We start from the raw sequence: 18,561 nt of genomic DNA, 5'->3' as shown, positions 1-18,561 counted from the left end.
TTTGGAAGACAGCTATATATTTTATTTTATTTTTTTCAAATTGCAAATTTGAATGATATTTGAAATTGGATCTTGGATGACAGCTGTATTCTTTCTATTGTATTCTATTCTATTCAAAATTTGAAATTTCAGAAGAATTCAAATTTCAAACTTTGAATTTCAGAAGAATGTTATATTTTATTAAATGATATATTCTTTTCTATTCTATTCTTTTCTGTTCAAAATTAGCATTCCAGAAGAGGGCTTTTCTATATTATTCTGTTCTATTCTATTTGAATATTCAAAATTAACAGTTCATAAGAAGACATCTACATTATTTCTATTTTATTCTATTCCATTATTTTTTATTCAAAATTCAAAGTTTTTAAATTTTTTTAATTCTCTAAATTCGATTTTTGGAAGGTGGCTATATTTTTTCTTTTTTAATTTATATTGAATTAAACTAAAAATTTTGAACGCAAGCTATATTCTATTTTATTCTAGTCAATTATTTTCTAAATCTGAAAATCACATTTCAGAATATGGTTATATTCTTTCAATTTTATTCAATTCTATTATTTTCTATTCAAAATTTCTATTCTTTTCAAATTTCAAATTTGGGAAGATGGCTTTATTCTTTCTATTTTATTCAACTCCATTCTATTTTAATCCACTAAACTTTAGATTTTTGGAAGACAGCTATATTCTTCCTATATTAGTAATTTTTTTTCAAAATTCAAATTTTGATATTTGAAATTGGATTTTGGATGACAGCTATATTCTTTCTATTTTATTCTATTCTATTCAAAATTTGAAATTCACATTTTAGAATTTGGCTATAGATTTTATTCTACTCTATTTTATTTGAAATTATGGATTTTAAAATACTGCTTTATAATTTCTATTCCATTGTATTCAGTATATGAAATTCAAATTTCAAACTTTGAATTTCAGAAGAATGATATATTATTTTTATTTTATTAAATTATATATTTTTTCTATTCTATTTTTTTGTTCAAAATTAGCATTCTAGAAGAAGCCTATATGTTTTCTATTTTATTCTGTTCTATTCTATTTAGAATATGAAATTCACATTTCAAAAAGCAGCTACATTCTTTCTATTTTATTCTATTCTATTATTATTTATTTAAAATTCAAATTTTGAAAGACAGATGCATTTTTTCATTTTTTTTTTAATTATTTTTGAAATACTAATTTTTGAAACCATCTACATTCTTTCTGTTTTATTATATTCTATTATATTCAAAATTCAAATTGTGAACACAACCTATATAATTTTCTATTGTATTCTATTCTATTAGAAATTTGAATTTTTGGGAAATAGGCTATATTATTGTGATTCTATTTGAAATCTGATTTCCTAAATCAGATTTTTGGAAGGTGGCTATATTTTTTCTTTTATAATATATATTGAATTCAAAATTATAATTTTGAACACAAGCTATATTCTTTCTATTTTATTCTAGTCAATTATTTTCTAAATTTGAAAATTACATTTCAGAATATGGTCATATTCTTTCTATTTTATTAAATTCTATTACTTTCTATTCAAAATTCCTATTAAATAATGTGAATTTCCAAAGACAGATTTTTTTTATTATTTTATATTTGAAATACAAATTTCAGAAAATGTCTATATGCTTTCTATTTTGTTGTATTCTATGCAAAATTTGAAATTGAAATTTTGAAATTTGAATTTTGGAAGTTGGCTTTATATTTTTTACAATTCTATTTTATTTGAAATTATGGATTTTAGAAGACGACTATATTGTTTCTATTCTATTGTATTCAAAATTTGAAACCCAAATTTCAAAATTTGATTTTCAGAAGGTTGCTATATTCTTTTTATTTTATTCTATTCTATTCTATTCTATTATTTTCTATTCACAATTTGAATTTTGAAAGATGGCTGTATTCTTTTAAAATTCAAATTTAAAAATTAGAATTTTAGAAGACAGCTATATTCTTTCTATTTTATTTTGTTTTATTATTTTCAGCATTTGAAGATTACATTTTAAAAGATGGCTATACTCTTTCTAGTTTATTCTCTTCCATGATTTTCTATTTAAAATGCAAATTATGAAGTTTAAAATTTGAATGTTGAAAGACAGATATATTTTCTTTTTTTTTAATTCTATTTGAAATACTAATTTTGGAAACTGGCTACATTCTTTCTATTTTATTATTTTCTATTCAAAATTTTAAAAACTCAAATTTTGAAACTTAGTTAAGGATTTTCTTCTATTTTATTTTATTCTATTTGAAATTTGAATTTAAGAAGATGGCCATTTTCCTTCTTTTTTTACTCCATTCTATTCAATTCAAATTTTGAAATTCAAAATTCTAATTTTGCATGAAAGCTATATTCTATCTATTTTATTCTATTCTATTCTAAATTTGAAATTCAATTATGCAGGGTGGCTATATTCTTTCTATATTATTCTATTTGTTTCTATTCAAAATGCATATTTCAAAATTATTTTCAAATTTCAAATTTGGGAAGATGACTGTACACTTTCTATTTTATTCCACTCCATTCTATTTTAATATATTCAACTTTAGATTTTTGGAAGACAGCTATATTCTTCCTATTTTAGTATTTTTTTTTTTTCAAAATTCAAATTTTGATTTTTGAAATTGGATTTTGGATGACAGCTATATTCTTTCTATTTTATTCTATTCTATTCAAAATTTGAAATTCAAATTTTAGAATTTGGCTATAGATTTTATTCTAGTCTATTGTATTTGAAATTATGGATTTTAAAATATGGCTTTATAATTTATATTACATTGTATTTAAAATATGAAATTCAAATTTCAAACTTTGAATTTCAGAAAAATTATATATTATTTTTATTTTAATAAATTATATATTTTTTTCTATTCTATTTTTTTATTTAAAATTAGCATTCCAGAAGAAGGCTATATGCATTCTATTTTATTCTGTTTTATTCTATTTAGAATTTGAAATTCACATTTCAGAAGACAGCTACATTCTTTCTATTTTATTGTATTCCATTATTTTCTTTTCAAAATTCTAATTTTGACATTAAAATTTGAAATTTGAAAGGCAGATGTATTTTTATTTTTTTTTATTCTATTTGAAATACCAATTTTGAAAATCATCTACATTCTTTCTATTTTATTATATTCTATTATATTCAAAACTCAAAATATGAATTTCTAAATTCAAATCGTGAACGTCACCTATATATTTTTCTTCTGTATTCTATTCTATTAGACATTTGAATTTGGGAAATAGGCTATATTCTTTTGATTCTATTTAAAATCTTATTGTCTAAATTAGATTTTTGGAAGGTGGTTATATTTTTGTCTTTTACTCTATTCTATTCAATTCAAAATTCAAACTTTCAAATTCAAAATACTAATTTTGAATGGAAGCTATATTCTTTCTAGCTATTTTATTCTAGTCAATTATTTTTTTAAATGTGAAATTCAAATTTCAGAAGATGGTTATATTCTATTTTATTCAATTCTATTATTTTCTATCCAAAATTCCTAATTCAAAATGTGAATTTCCAAAGACAGATTTTTTATTATTATTTTATATTTTGAAATACAAATTTCAGAAAATGTATATTTTCTTTCTATTGTATGCTAAATTTGAAATTAACATTTTGAAACTTGAATTTTGGAAGTAGACTTTATATTTTCTCTATTATATTCTATATATTCTATATATTATATTTTATATTATTCTATTGGAATCTCAAATTAAAAAAATTGAATTTCAGAAGGTTGCTATATTCTTTTTATTTTATTTTGTTCTATTCTGTTATATTATTTTCTATTCAAAATTATTATTATGGGGGGGGCGTGGCGACCGAGCTCCATGCAGGACGTGAAGCGTGAGAGCTCCGCTCACCGCCGGAGAAATCGATTTCCATCCGACTCCACCGGTACCGAAAACGATACCCATCGACCCTGCCGAGTAACCCGGACACGAGCCTAGCCAGCGGAATGGGAAAACGACGAAAAATCGTGATGCATCCGCACAAGCTGGACGCGTACTTTACCTCAGGCCTATCCGGGCCTAACCAACATGGCGACGGCTCCCGTGCGCGCCAGTCGACCGAGGTTTCTAACATACGCAATCCGGACCAAAGGATCTCCTCAGACCAGACCTGTCTGCATAGCGGATCCTCTTCGAGCAATCAGTCGCCGTCCACACGTAGCCCAGCGAAAGCCAGAGTGCGGAGGTCCTCCCCGGAAGGTCCGCCAAGCCAGCCTGAGGCTCAAATGGAGGTAAGCAGGCCGCAACCCCACACAGCAACGCAAGGACCACAGGCAAGGGACCCAATCACTGACTTTCCTACTACAGATGCCCCAATCTCAGAATCCACCCTAAAAGACATGCTCTTGTCTCTCAGGGCGTCCCTACAAGCTGATCTAGTGAAAGAAATAGCTGATTGTCAAAAATCAGTACAATCATTAGGTATTAGAGTGGACAGAGTGGAACAGCAGTTGGGCACATATGCTTCCTCATACAATGTCATGGTGGAGGCTCATGAGGCCCACGGGGATGACATTAAATGGCTGAAAGACAAACTCGCAGATATTGAGGACGGATCCAGGAGAAACAACATAAAACTGAGAGGTATTCCTGAATCCGTTCCACCCACTCAATTACTACAGTTTGCCCAAACTATGTTCTCCACGCTGGTTCCTGAGCTGACGGCCCAGGACCTAATAGTGGACAGAATACATAGGCTGCCTAATCCTTCGTTTATCCCTATTGAAACTCCCAGGGATGTTCTCTTAAGAGTTCACTTCTACCATGTGAAAGAAAGGTTGATGCTTGCATCTCGCAATCCAGACGCATTGCCCCCTCAATATGCTGATGTCCGGATGCTACCCGACTTGTCTAGACACACACTACAACGGCGCAGAAATCTTGCGACCATTACCAAGGCCCTGAGAAACCACGCCATTCCACATAAATGGAAGTATCCGGCGACTCTGGTCATCACTCATAATGGGGTTGCGGTCATGATATCAACACTAGAAGAGGGAATTGAGGCTCTGAGGAAATGGAACATCTTACCAGACCCCTCTTCATCACACTCACCTAATGGTAACCTGCAACACATTCCTGAAGAATGGCACCTAGTCACCCGCAAACGACCTCCTAGAAATCCCAAAGGTGGAGTCTCCAGATCTACTGAAAATAATTCCTAACGTCGCTCTCCGGAGGCTGGAGCTGTCTCTTGAGTGCTCCTCAGCCCTCCTTAGTGCTTCATAGCAGTTATGTCTGCACACGGATCGTTTATGGATCCTTTTCTTAAACGTACTGTTTTGACTATTTTCTTTTTTTCTTATGTTACTCTCCTGTTTTTCTCATCTAGCTTTTTCACAGTTTTGTTCTCTACTCTCGATACATGCAGTGAGTCTGGACATCTGAAGGTTTTTTTCTCAGAAGGAATAAGGCCCAATTTCCCGCCTCTCATCTACAATGGCGTCATGATTTATGCACCTCTTGCAATGGTGAGTACCTACCTCACGCACTCAAACACTCTATACCTGCAATATGGTACTTAACTGCCTTTCTATTAATGCCAAGGGTTTAAATCACCCCGCAAAAAGATTTTCCCTGTGGGCGGAGGCCAAAAAACACAAAGCAGACATCCTCTGCGTACAGGAAACCCACTTTCAAAAAGATAAGACTCCTTACTGTTCTAATAAAAACTATCCCCATGTTTTTCTAGCCTGCACCCCTGAACGTAAGGCAGGCGGAGTACTTATGGCGATCAGCAACTCTGTTTCCTTTCAACTCCGTGGAACACTTATGGATGACAACGGTAGATATATAATTGTGACTGGTGACATTAACTCCAAACCATACACGTTAATTGCTTTGTACGCTCCTAACTACCGCCAACTTCGTTTTTTCAAAAAGGTTCTCAAGAAAGCAGCACCTATGCTATATGGTAATCTTCTTATATGTGGTGACTTCAATACTGTACCTGACCTACATATGGACACAACGGCCAAGAGATCTAAGGGTTCACCATCACTACAACCTCTTATACAATCCGAAGGACTATTCGATGCGTGGAGGTGTTACCATGCAAACGAAAAGGACTACACCTTTTTTTCTCATAGACATAGATCCTACTCACGCATAGACCTATTCCTGACGGACAAATGGTTATTACAAAGAGTTGTAGAAACTAAAATATTTGATATAACATGGTCTGATCATGCGGCAATCTATATTGCCATTTCAGAAGGGTCTGTCTCCTCTTCACCTCCCATTTGGCGTTGCAATGTACGTCTGTTTCAAAATTCGGACACTAACAGCACTATAACCCAGCACATTAGAAACTTTTTCACAGACAACCAACACTCAGTCTCTGACCCTTACACTCTTTGGAACTCACACAAAGCTTCCATTAGAGGGGTCCTTATTCAGTTAGGCGCACAACAAAAAAGAAAACACACACAAACCCTAAACAACTTACTCTCTGAGATTCACGAATCGGAGAAACTAAACAAACAATCCCCAACACAAGCTCTGACCAAACAACTTGACCGACTAAGAGAATCCTTACGAGAACATCTGGCACAGCAATACGATAGACACCTACGACGCCTACGTCTCAATCACTATTCCAATGCAAACAGGGCAGGCAAATATTTAGCAAACAGACTTAAAGCCGCACGACTGAAGACCAGAATTCCGTTCTTATATAAGTCCACGACGCAGCAGAAACTGTTCAACCCTCTAGACATTGCAAACCAATTTGCTGATTACTACAGTTCCTTGTATAACCTCAAGGATGACCTAGATACAACACAGCCATCCATGGATACTATCCAATCTTTTCTCAAACACTTAAAGCTCCCATCCCTCTCTAATCATCAATTAGAAGACCTTAATATGGATATCACCACCACAGAAATTGCACAGACCATAGCTAGCCTTCCCAATGGTAAATCTCCAGGGCCAGATGGCTTCTCAAATGAATATCTCAAACTTTTCCAAGCAGACCTTACACCACATCTACAACAAGTCTTTCACAAAGCCACTACCACTGCAGCTTTTCCACAAGAGATGCTGAGAGCCCATATTGTCACACTTCCCAAACCGGGGAAAGATCCCACAACTCCGGCACATTTCAGACCGATTTCATTGTTAAACTCCGATATAAAAGTATACGCCAAATTATTAGCTAGGAGATTGACTAATGTAATACCTACATTGATTAAGCGCGACCAGATGGGATTTGTGAAGGGGAGACAGACCTCTGATGCTACCAGGAGAATTATAAATGTTATTAGTTCGGCCGGCCTGTCTAGAACGCCTTCTCTGCTGTTATCAATTGACGCAGAGAAGGCGTTCGACAGGGTACATTGGCAATATATGGTATCGGTTTTATCGAAGTTTGGTTTCTCAGGCCATGTCTTTTCTGCCATATTAGCACTCTACTCATGTCCCTCTGCGCAGGTACAAACAGCAGTTTTTTTGTCTAAATCATTCCACATAACCAATGGTACAAGGCAGGGGTGTCCCTTATCCCCCACTATCTTTAATCTCATGATAGAACCACTAGCCGAAACTATCTGCTCACACCCGCTTATTACTGGTTTCCAATTTGGTAACAGTAAACACGCCATAAATCTTTTCGCAGATGACGTGATTTTACTCCTAACCAACCCACTACAATCTCTACCTCAAGCACATCAGGTTCTAACGCAATTTGGTGAGGCCTCTTACTACAAAGTTAACTTTAATAAATCCCTGATTTTAGACTTGGGGGTGGATCCCAAGCTCAAGGCTAAACTAGAATCACTACTACCTTATACATGGAGCAATACAGGTATAGAATACTTAGGCATTACGCTAACCAGTTCTGTAGCCAACTTAGTTAAAACTAACATGTCTCAACTAATCCCAAAACTCGAAAAACAACTTAAAGAGCTTTCCCAGAAGGAAATTTCTTGGATGGGGAGAATTTCCGCATACAAAATGCTAATATTACCGCAAATTTTGTATGTATTCTGCTCCCTCCCAGTCCATATTCCCATATACTTCCTTACCCAGCTATCCAACATGTGCTGGAAATTTATATGGAAAGGACAAAGGGCTCGTTGTTCACGCAACAATCTACTGGCACACAAAAAAGTGGGGGGTGCAGGCATGGTAGACCTACATGACTACTTAATGGCAGTTAGACTAGACTCTCTTAAACATTGGATAGGTTCCTCAGAGCCCCCAATATGGGTGGATATAGAAGAAGCTCTATCGCCTACTACTGATTTGAAGCTAATGTTGCTAAGTGATAGTTGGTCCGCATGGATCTTGACTCACCTGTCTCCACCTATGAAGGCCTCTATGCTAGCGTGGAGAGCCTTTTATAATCTTAAACGTAATGAAACCCAAAAACTTGCGATACAAATCCCTCTGACCATACTTGAAAAGAAAATATCTATGTTATCGGTTAAATCTCTCATGGCTTATGGTATATGGTCTCTTTTGGATGTATACTCAGGTAATAAACTTAGGACAGTAGAGCAATTAGCTACACACCACAATCTACCATATGCAGAATTGTACACCTGTTTACGTATTATTAATTTTCTTCATTTACTTCCATACCCGGACATCCATGTCCCAAGATCATTATGGCGCTTTTACTCCGGTCAGGTTGTTGGGTCTAAAGGCATTTCATTCTGCTACAATCAATTGCAGGACAAACTTGTTTTCAAACGGTCCACAGCCATGTCCAGTTGGGAAAAGGACCTACAGGTGGACCTCTCTGATATTCAGTGGAGGTCGGCCTTTAGATCCATACATTCCTCCACACATTGTATCAAACACTGGGAATTGACTTTAAAAATTCTGAATAGGTGGCAATATACCCCCTTAAGATTGTCTAAATTCTACTTAGGTGCTTCTCCACAGTGCTGGAGAAAATGTGGGGGGGGTAGGCAATTTACTACACATGTTCTGGAACTGCCCCAATGTCAGAAGCCTCTGGAACCAGGTGTTCAAACTTATCTCCTCTCTCACAGAGAATCAATACTCACCATCCCCGCAACTGGCATTATTACATGTTGGTATGGAAAAATTCCCTACTAAATATAGACCAATGGTCAGCCATATTTTATTGGAAACCAGAGCCTTGATTCTGCGCTACTGGAAGACGGAAACGGTGATAAATCTATCTGATGTGACTAAGATGGTGCATAGGAATTATACATTTGAACGCCTCATTGCGTTTAACGATATGAGGGGTCCAACATTTGACAAGCAATGGGAAAACTGGGTCAAATATAATTCTCACTGATATCAACATTTATTAATAATCTAGGATACTCACGCTTTATTTGTATTTGTTCATAAACAATACGATACTTCTGATCTCAATTCATGATTACATATTGTGTATATCGCTGATGTACGGGTAGACAACCCTTTTCTTCTTTTTTCTTCCTTTTCTTATCTTATTTTGTTTTCCTTACTTTCAAAATTTTTTTGCTGCATAACGCTTTGTTGGTTCATTATTATTACACACTTGTATTGTTAATGCTGAATATTCCACGAACATGTAAGTGTAACTTGTTACTTCCAATAAAAACTTATTGAAACAAAAAAAAAAAAATTATTATTATGAAAGATGGCTGTATTCTTTCGAAATTCAAATTTAAAAAAAATGAATTTCTGATGACAGCTATATTCTTTCTATTTTATTTTGTTTTATTATATTCAAAATTTGAAGATTACATTTTAAACGATGGCTATACTCTTTCTAGTTTATTCTCTTCCATGATTTTCTATTTGTTATATTCACAATTTGAAGATTACATTTCAAAAGATGGCTATATTATTTCTATTTATTCTTTTCCATTATTTTCTATTTAAAATGCAAATAAAAAATTTAAAATGTGAATGTTGAAAGACAGAGATATGTTTTCTTAATTTAATTCTATTTGAAATACTAATGACTTTGGAAACCAGCTACATTCTTTCTACTTGATACTTTTCTATTCAAAATTTGAACTTCAAAACTAAAAATTTGAAAGATGGTTATGAATTTTATTTTATTCTATTTGAAATTTGAATTTAAAAAGATAGCTATTTCCTTCTTAAAGCTATATTCTTTCTTAAAGCTATATTCTTTCTATTTTATTCTATTCTATTCTAAATTTGAAATTCAATTTGTTTCTATTCAAAATGCATATTTAAAAATTTGAATTTCAAAAGCCAGATATATATTTTTAGATTTTATTTTATTATATTTGAAATGCAAATTATGGAAAATGGCTATATTCTTTCTATTTCATTCTATTATTTTCAAATTTCAAATTTGGAACGAATGCTATATTCTTTCTATTTTATTCAGCTCTTTCTATTTTAGTAAATTTTTATCAAAATTCAAATTTTGATATTTGAAATTGGATTTTGGATGACAGCTATATTCTTTCTATTTTATTCTATTTAAAATTTGAAATTCACATTTCAGAAGACAGCTACATTCATTTTATTTTATTACATTCCATGTGTTTCTATTCAAAATTCTAATTTTGAAATTTAAATTTGTACTTTTTTATTCTATTTGAAATACTAATTTTGGAAACCACATACATTCTTTCTATTTTATTATATTCTATTATATTCAAAATTAAAAAAAATAGAATTTCTAAATTCAAATCATGAACATTGCCTATATATTTTTTCTATTTTATTCTATTTTATTATAAATTTGAATTTGGCAAATAGGCTATATTCTTTTGATTCTATTTGAAATAGATTTTCTAATTTAGATTTTTTGAAGGTGACTATATTTTTTCTTTTTTACTCTAAATTGAATTCAAAATTCAAACTTTGAAATTCAAAATACTAATTTTGAACTAAAGCTATATTCTATCTATTTTATTCTAGTCAATTATTTTCTAAATTTGAAAATCAAATTTCAGAAGATGGTTATATTCTTTCTATTTTATTCAATTCTATTATTTTCTATTCAAAATTCCTATTTAAAAATGGGAATTTCTGAAGACAGATTTTTTTTTTTTATTATTTTATATTTGAAATACAAATTTCAGAAAATGGCTATATTCTTTCTGTTTTATTCTATTCTATTCAATTTTCAAATTTGGGCAGACGATTATATTCTTTCTATTTTGTTCTACTCCATTTTATTTTAATCTTTTCAAATTTAGATTTTCAGAAGACAGCTATATTTTTTCTATATCATTTAATTATATTCAAAATGTGAAATAAAAAAAATAAAAAATCTGCCCTGGCCCCTCTGACACCACTTTTAATAAAGGACTTGTCCCCAAGCTGTGTCTTGTCATTTTTAACTTTTTGAAACTTTTTTTGTGAAATGGTTGGGGTACATTTGTACCTGGTTACCATTTAACACAGGGAGAAGGCAAGGATCTGGGAGTCCCCTTGTTAACCACTTCCCGACCAGCGCACGACGATGTACGTCGACAGCATGGCACGGGCAGGCATATTGGCGTACATGTACGTCCAATATTCGTTGCCGCCGTGCCATCGGGAGCGCGCCGCCGGCGGCGCGCTCCCGCGCTGGTCGGGACCTCCGTGAGTCCGGTCGCGGGACCCGCGGACTCGATCGCCGCGGGCACCCCCGCGATCGTCTCACGGAGCGCCGGAATGGAGGAAATGCTGTATAAACAACATTTTCTCATTCTGCCTAGCAACTAGTGACGCTGATCTCTGCTCCATGTGATTGGAGCAGAGATCAGTGTACACTAAATGAAAGCCCAACCCCCCCACAGTTAGTAACACACCCCTAGGAACACTTAACCCCTACACTGCCACCCACAGGTTAACCCTTTCACTGCCAGTGTCATTTACACAGGAATCACTGCATTTATATAGCAGTGATTACTGTATAAATGACAATGGTCCCAAAAATGTGTCAAAAATGTCCGATGGGTCCCCGACAATGTCGCAGTCACAATAAAAATCGCAGATCGCCGCCATTACTAGTAAAAAAAAAAATAATAAAAAATTATTAATAAAAATGCTATAAAACTATCCCTATTTTGTAAACGCTATAACTTTTGCGCAAACCAATCAATAATCGCTTATTGCGATTTTTTTTACCAAAAATATGTAGAAGAATACGTATCGGCCTAAATTGAGGGAAAAAAATGTTTTTTTATATATTTTTGGGGGATATTTATTATAACAAAAAGTAAAAAATAATGCGTTTTTTTCAAAATTGTCGCTCTATTTTTGTTTATAGCGCAAAAAATAAAAACCGCAGGGGTGATCAAATACCACCAAAAGAAAGCTCTATTTGTGGGAAAAAAAGGACGTCAATTTTGTTTGGGAGCCACGTCGCACGACCGCGCAATTGTCAGTTAAAGCGACGCAGTGCCGAATCGCAAAAAGTGGTCTGGTCTTTGACCAGCAAATTGGTCCGGTCTGAAAGTGGTTAAAGGTGGCTTCCAGATTCCGATAAGTCACCTGCCCACAGACCCCCACAACCACCGGCAAGGGTTGTGGGGATGAAGCCCTTGTCCCCATCGACATGGGGACAAGGTGCTTTGGGGGGCTACCCCAAAGAACCCTCCACATGTTGAGGGCATGTGGTCTGGTATGGTTCAGGAGGGGGGTGCTCTCTCTCCCCCAATCTTTTCCTGTGGCTTGACAGGTTGTGTGCTCGAATAAGGGTCTGGCATGGATTTTTGGGGGACCCTACGCCATTTTTTAAAATTTTGGTGCAGGGTTCCCCTTTATTTCCATATCAGACACGAAGGGCCTGGTAATGGATTTTAGGGGGACACACACGCATTTTTTTTAAATTTTGGTTCGGGTTCCCCTTAATATTCATACCAGACCCAAAGGGCCTGGTAATGGACTGGGGGACCCCATGCTCTTTTTTTCAATGAGTTTTATCTATATTGCTGAGATCCGACAATTCATTACAGCAGCGATTCGTTTTAAATTACAATTTTTCCTTTAGAAATGTCATTTTGCTGTGGTATTGTTCTAAACACAGGAAAAATGTGCCACTTTACAGGCATACTATAGACACCCCCCAGGTATGAAATTTAAAGGAATATTTCACTTTGATTGTTTCACTTTAAGCATTTAAAAAATCACTGCTCCCGAAAAAATGACAGTTTAAAAAAAAAAATCATGTGCCCTGGGGCAGGAGCCGGGTCCCCAAACACTTTTTATGAGAATACCATGCATATACGCCTTTAAAATGAACACTTTTGATTTTTCTTGTTAGTGTCCCTTAGACTTTAACGGTGTTCCGGCGGCTTTCAAATTTGCCCCGAACACTGCATATTGTTCGGGCTGAACCGTTCACCCATCCCTAGTCAGGACTTAGTTTTCCTTTAATAGTGACCCAATTCTGGTACAATTTAGCTAATTTCCTTTCATTTCTACTATTTGTAGACCAGAGTTATTACAGGCTATTACAGGTAACATGCATGCTTTGGCCAATCAGCAGCTGGCAATGCACTGCGATCTCGCCGTTCATTATGGGGCGTTCTGCAGGCGCTCAAATTTCCCATGAACACCCCATAATGTTTGGTATTTGGTGAATGGGCAAACACCTGACTTGAACATTGGGCTCATCCCTTTTAGGGGAGCTGGAATGATTTGTGCCCAAGTCATGCTGGAACAGAAAAGGTTGACAGAAAACAATTGTCTACATATACTGTAGAGCAGGGATGTCAAACTCAATTTCATTGTGGGCCGTATCAGCACACAGTATGGTTGCCTTTAAAGGTCCAGTTGTATTTGGGGTGTGCTACGTACAGAGTTCATGGTTAACCTCCTCAATACAAGGCACTTACACCCCCTTCCTGCCCAGGCCATTTTTCAGCTTTCAGCGCTGTCATGGTCATGCTACACTGTAACCATGTGAATTTTTTTATCATTTTATTCACACACGTGGAGCTTTCTTTTGGTGGTATTTATTCACTCCATGTTTTTTTTTTTTTTCACAAAAATTTTAAAAAATGTTTCTGTCAGTAAATTTTGTAAATAAGTAATTTTTCTCCTTCACTGATGGGCGCTGATGAGGCAGCATAGATGGGCACTGATAAGCTGCACTTATGGGCACTGATAGGCGGCACTGATATGTGTCACTGATGAGCACTGATAGGCAGCACTGATGGGTGGCTGTGGTGGGCACTGGGCACAGATATGCAGCACTTGTGAGCACAGTGGGTACAGATAGGCAGCATTGATGGGGGGCACTGATGGGAACCAATGGGCATTGATGGGTGGCATTGATGGGCAGCAATGATGAACGTTGATGGGCAGCACTGACTGGCATTACTCATGGCCACTGATTGCTGGCACTTGTGGGCACTGATTGCTGGCACTTGTGGGCACAGATTGGTGCCAATTGTGGGTACTGGTTGGCACTGATTGCTAGCAGTGGCATCAGTGGCATTGATGGCACTTAATTGTAATAAGTGCACTGATGATCAGTGCCCTGATTACATCCCTAGATGTCCTCTGTGAGGAGATGCCACTGATTGGCTTTCTTCTCCTCATACTCTGTCAGTGTAAGGCAAGGAGCGCCTATTACCGGCATCGTCATGTTTACATGTGACGGCTGTGATTGGACACAGCTGATCACATGGTTAAGGAGCTGCAGCCATGGCTCTTTACACAGATCAGGGTCACGCCGTGTCCTAGCAACATGGCTCGGCAGTGATGGCTGCGCAAAGTGCCCCCAGGGGCACGTGAGAGTGGTCGTTCTGGGGGGCATTCCTATGACGTCCAGCCAGAATGAGAGCCTCGCCGCTCAGCGGTGACGGTTTTGACGGTTGTCGGGAGGCAAGTTGTTAAAGAGTGTGTTACATAGATAATTCAGAGTTCAGGATTACACAATGTACAGAGTGTAGAATTCAGGAGTGCACTATGTACAGAGCGCAGGGTTCAGGGGAACACTATGCACAGTGTGCAACCTCACCCCCTCTCCAAAGCTTCCTCACATCTCTCTCTTCTACCTGGTCTGACTCTAGTACCTCCCTGTGTAGGTGGCTCTGCCTCACCCTGCAGGGAGATCATTTTCTCTCAGATTCTGGAGATCTGTCCCCACTGTGCCCCACTGTGTGTACAGGGATCTGTTCCAGGAACCACTGAGAGCAAAGATGACCCTTGTAAACATAGAAGGCTTCTGTGTATACAAGTGACAGTGAGGAGCGGAGGGTGAGATCTAGAATGGAGTTCCACATTCAGGCTGCAGAACTGGGTTGGAGGATCACATGTCAAGGCCTGGTGAGCCGTATTCAGCCCGTGGGCCTTGTGTTTGATATCTGTGCTGTAGAGGGATGAATGATAATAGAAGGAAGACTGAAGCTGTTTCTGGTACTGCTGGTACTGGATTGCATTTGTACCGGCTGGTGATCTTAAATCTTTCTTTTCTATCACACTCCAATCATTGAGGGCAAAGTGTTGGCAAGCTGATAACTTCAGGTGTTGATTGCATTGGTTGGTCGCAGCAGTTTTTTGTGAACAGCACTGTCCAATGGACAGTGCAGTCACAGTACTTTGCTTGTGCATGGTAGGGGGCATGTAAGAGCAAGAAAAAAATTCAAGCTGTAATATAGCATCCAATCCTGTAACATCCACCTTCCATCCACTAATGTACAATAGACAGACAGAAGACAGTCAATGTACCCAAAAAATCATAATGGTGATGATAATATTTGGACAGAGTAAAGGTGGATAAAGCACCTGGACCTGATGGCGTCCACCCACGGATCCTAAAAGAATTGAGCTCTGTAATTTCAAAGCCATTGTATCTAATGTTTAGGGACTCATTAATGACAGGAATAGTACCACTGGATTGGTGCAGGGCCAATGTGGTGCCTATATTTAAAAAGGGAACAAAGTCTTTACCAAGTAACTATAGACCTGTTAATTTAACTTCCATAGTTGGGAAGATACTGGAGGGATTAATAAAAGACCACATAGATGAGTTCTTGCAGGAAAAAAAAATATTTTAAGCAACAGACAGCATGGATTCATGAAAGACGGAAGTTGTCAGACAAACCTGATTAAAACCTTGGACAGAGGGGTGGCGGTGGACGTGGTATACTTGGACAGAGGGGTGGCAGTGGACGTGGTATACTTGGACAGAGGGATGGCGGTGGACGTGGTATACTTGGACAGAGGGGTGGCGGTGGACGTGGTATACTTGGACAGAGGGGTGGCGGTGGACGGTGGTATACTTGAATTTTGAGAAAGCGCTCGATACAGTTCCGCACACACAGCTCATGTGTAAGGTAAAGTCTACAGGTTTGGAAATATCAGTTTGTAAATGGATAGAAAACTGGCTAAAAGACAGAATTTAGAGAGTCGTGGTTAATGATTCTTACTCTGAATGGTCTAAGGTTTTCAGTGGTGTACCTCAAGGTTCAGTGCTGGGACCTATACTTTACTATAAATGATATTGGGTCGGAGATCAAAAGTAACATTTCCGTCTTTGCAGATGACACCAAGCTATGCAGTAGAATAACGTCCTTACAGGATGTCTCCAATTTACAAGCCAACCTCAATGCTCTGTCTAATTGGGCGACTATGTGGCAGATGAGGTTTAATGTTGAGAAATGTAAAGTTCTGCACTTGGGGGCTAAGAATATGCATCATAAATGCTAGGGGGAGTACAACTGGGGGGATCCATAGTGGAGAAGGATCTGGGGGTTTTGATAGATCATAAGCTCAATAATAGCATGCAATGCCAAGCTGTGGTTTCCAAAGCGAGCAAAGTCCTTTCTTGTATTAAGAGAAATATGGACTCCAGAAAAAAGAGATATTTTTCCCCTGTTCAAATCATTAGTAAGACCTCATCTGGAATATGCAGTTCAGTTTTGGGCTCCAGTTCTCAAAAAGGATATCCGGGAACTGGAGAAAGTGCAGAGAAGGGCAACCAAACTGATAATAGGCAGGGAGGAGCTCAGCTATGAGGAAAGCTTATTCACTCTTGATAAGAGGAGATTAAGGGGGGATATGATCAACATGTACAAATATATAAGGGGTCCATATAGTGAACTTGATGTTGAGTTATTCACTTTACAGTCAACAAAGAGGGCAAGGGGGCACTCTTTACGTCTAGAGGAAAAGAGATTTAATCTCCAATATGGAAAGGTTTCTTCACAGTAGGTGCTGTGAAAATGTGGAATAGACTCCCTGCAGAGGTAGTTCTGGCCAGCTTAGATTGCTTTAAGAAAGGCCTGGATTATTTCCTAAGTGTACATAATATAACGGGGTACATTTATAGGTAAAGTTGATCTGGGGAAAATCTGATTGCCTCTTGGTGATCAGGAAGGATTTTTTTCCCCTGCTTTAGCAAATTGGCTCATGCTCTGCTGGGGTTTTTTGCCTTCCTCTGGATCAACTGTGGGTATAGAATTGGGTATATGGGATTTTGTGGTTGAACTAGATGGACTTGTGTCTTTTTTCAACCTGATTATACTGTACTATGTAATGTCATTCATAATGATGACGAGGATGATGGTAGCAATCTGACTGAGCTTGTTTAATCTGGTCTACAGCATTATACATTCAATCAATGTGTTACATTTACAACATTCTTTTCCCCAGCATTGTCCCTCTTGTGTTCAGCTCAGGTTTGAAAAGTAAAATGTAGAGTTTTGGAGAAAACATACACAATAATATTCCAGCACTGGAGGTCAGTATGGCGAATATCTCCACAGCCACCATGTATTTCCCTCTGGTGCTCAGATAGGCCGGGATCATGGCAATCCAGACATTGCAGAACACCAGCATGCTGAAGGTGATGTACTTGGCCTCATTAAAACCGTCCGGTAATGTCCTCACCATGAAAGCCAAAACAAAACTCACAGCTGCCAGAAACCCCATATAACCCAACATAGAGTAGAACCCGATAACTGACCCTTCATTACACTGAATGAGGATCTTCCCAGGATAGGAGTCCATGTCATACTCCTGAAATGGTGGAGAGATGGACAACCAGAGAATGCAATTCATAACCTGAATGGATGAGCAGAATAACATGACTGTATTGGGAAGTTTGACTCCCACCCATTTTCTACAAGAGCTTCCAGGTCTGGTGGCTTTAAAAGCAATGAAGACCATGATGGTTTTGGCTAGGATAGAAGATGCTGAGATGGTGAATGGAATTCCAAAAGTGACTTGTTGCAGCATACAGGTAATATCCACAGGACGGCCAAGGAACAGGAATACAGAAAGGAAGCTCAGTATGAGGGAGAGGAGCAGAATGAAGCTGAGGTTCCGGTTATTGGCTCTGACTATGGGAGTGCTCCGAAACCTAACAAATAGTCCAAGTATAAGGAGAGATGTTGTAGCAAATATGACTGAAGTTATAGAAAAAAATAAAACTAGAATATCCTCCTCATATGATAAATACTCGATGATCTTGTCAATACAAATAGTTTTAGCTTTATTGGGCCATTCATTTTCAGGACATTTCTTGCAGAGTTCACTGTCTGTAGAGTAGAAATAAGTGAAAATAACATTAGGCATGGTAGTTACAGTATTTGACAGAATTAAATATTTTTTTCTGTATTTTTCCTTAACCA

The sequence above is a fragment of the Lithobates pipiens genome, unplaced genomic scaffold, assembly GCF_037356315.1.
Source record: "Lithobates pipiens isolate NorthernLeopardFrog02 unplaced genomic scaffold, aLitPip1_a1.2 Scaffold_13, whole genome shotgun sequence".
Lineage (NCBI taxonomy): Eukaryota > Metazoa > Chordata > Amphibia > Anura > Ranidae > Lithobates > Lithobates pipiens.
Note: the sequence above shows the minus strand (reverse complement) of the source record.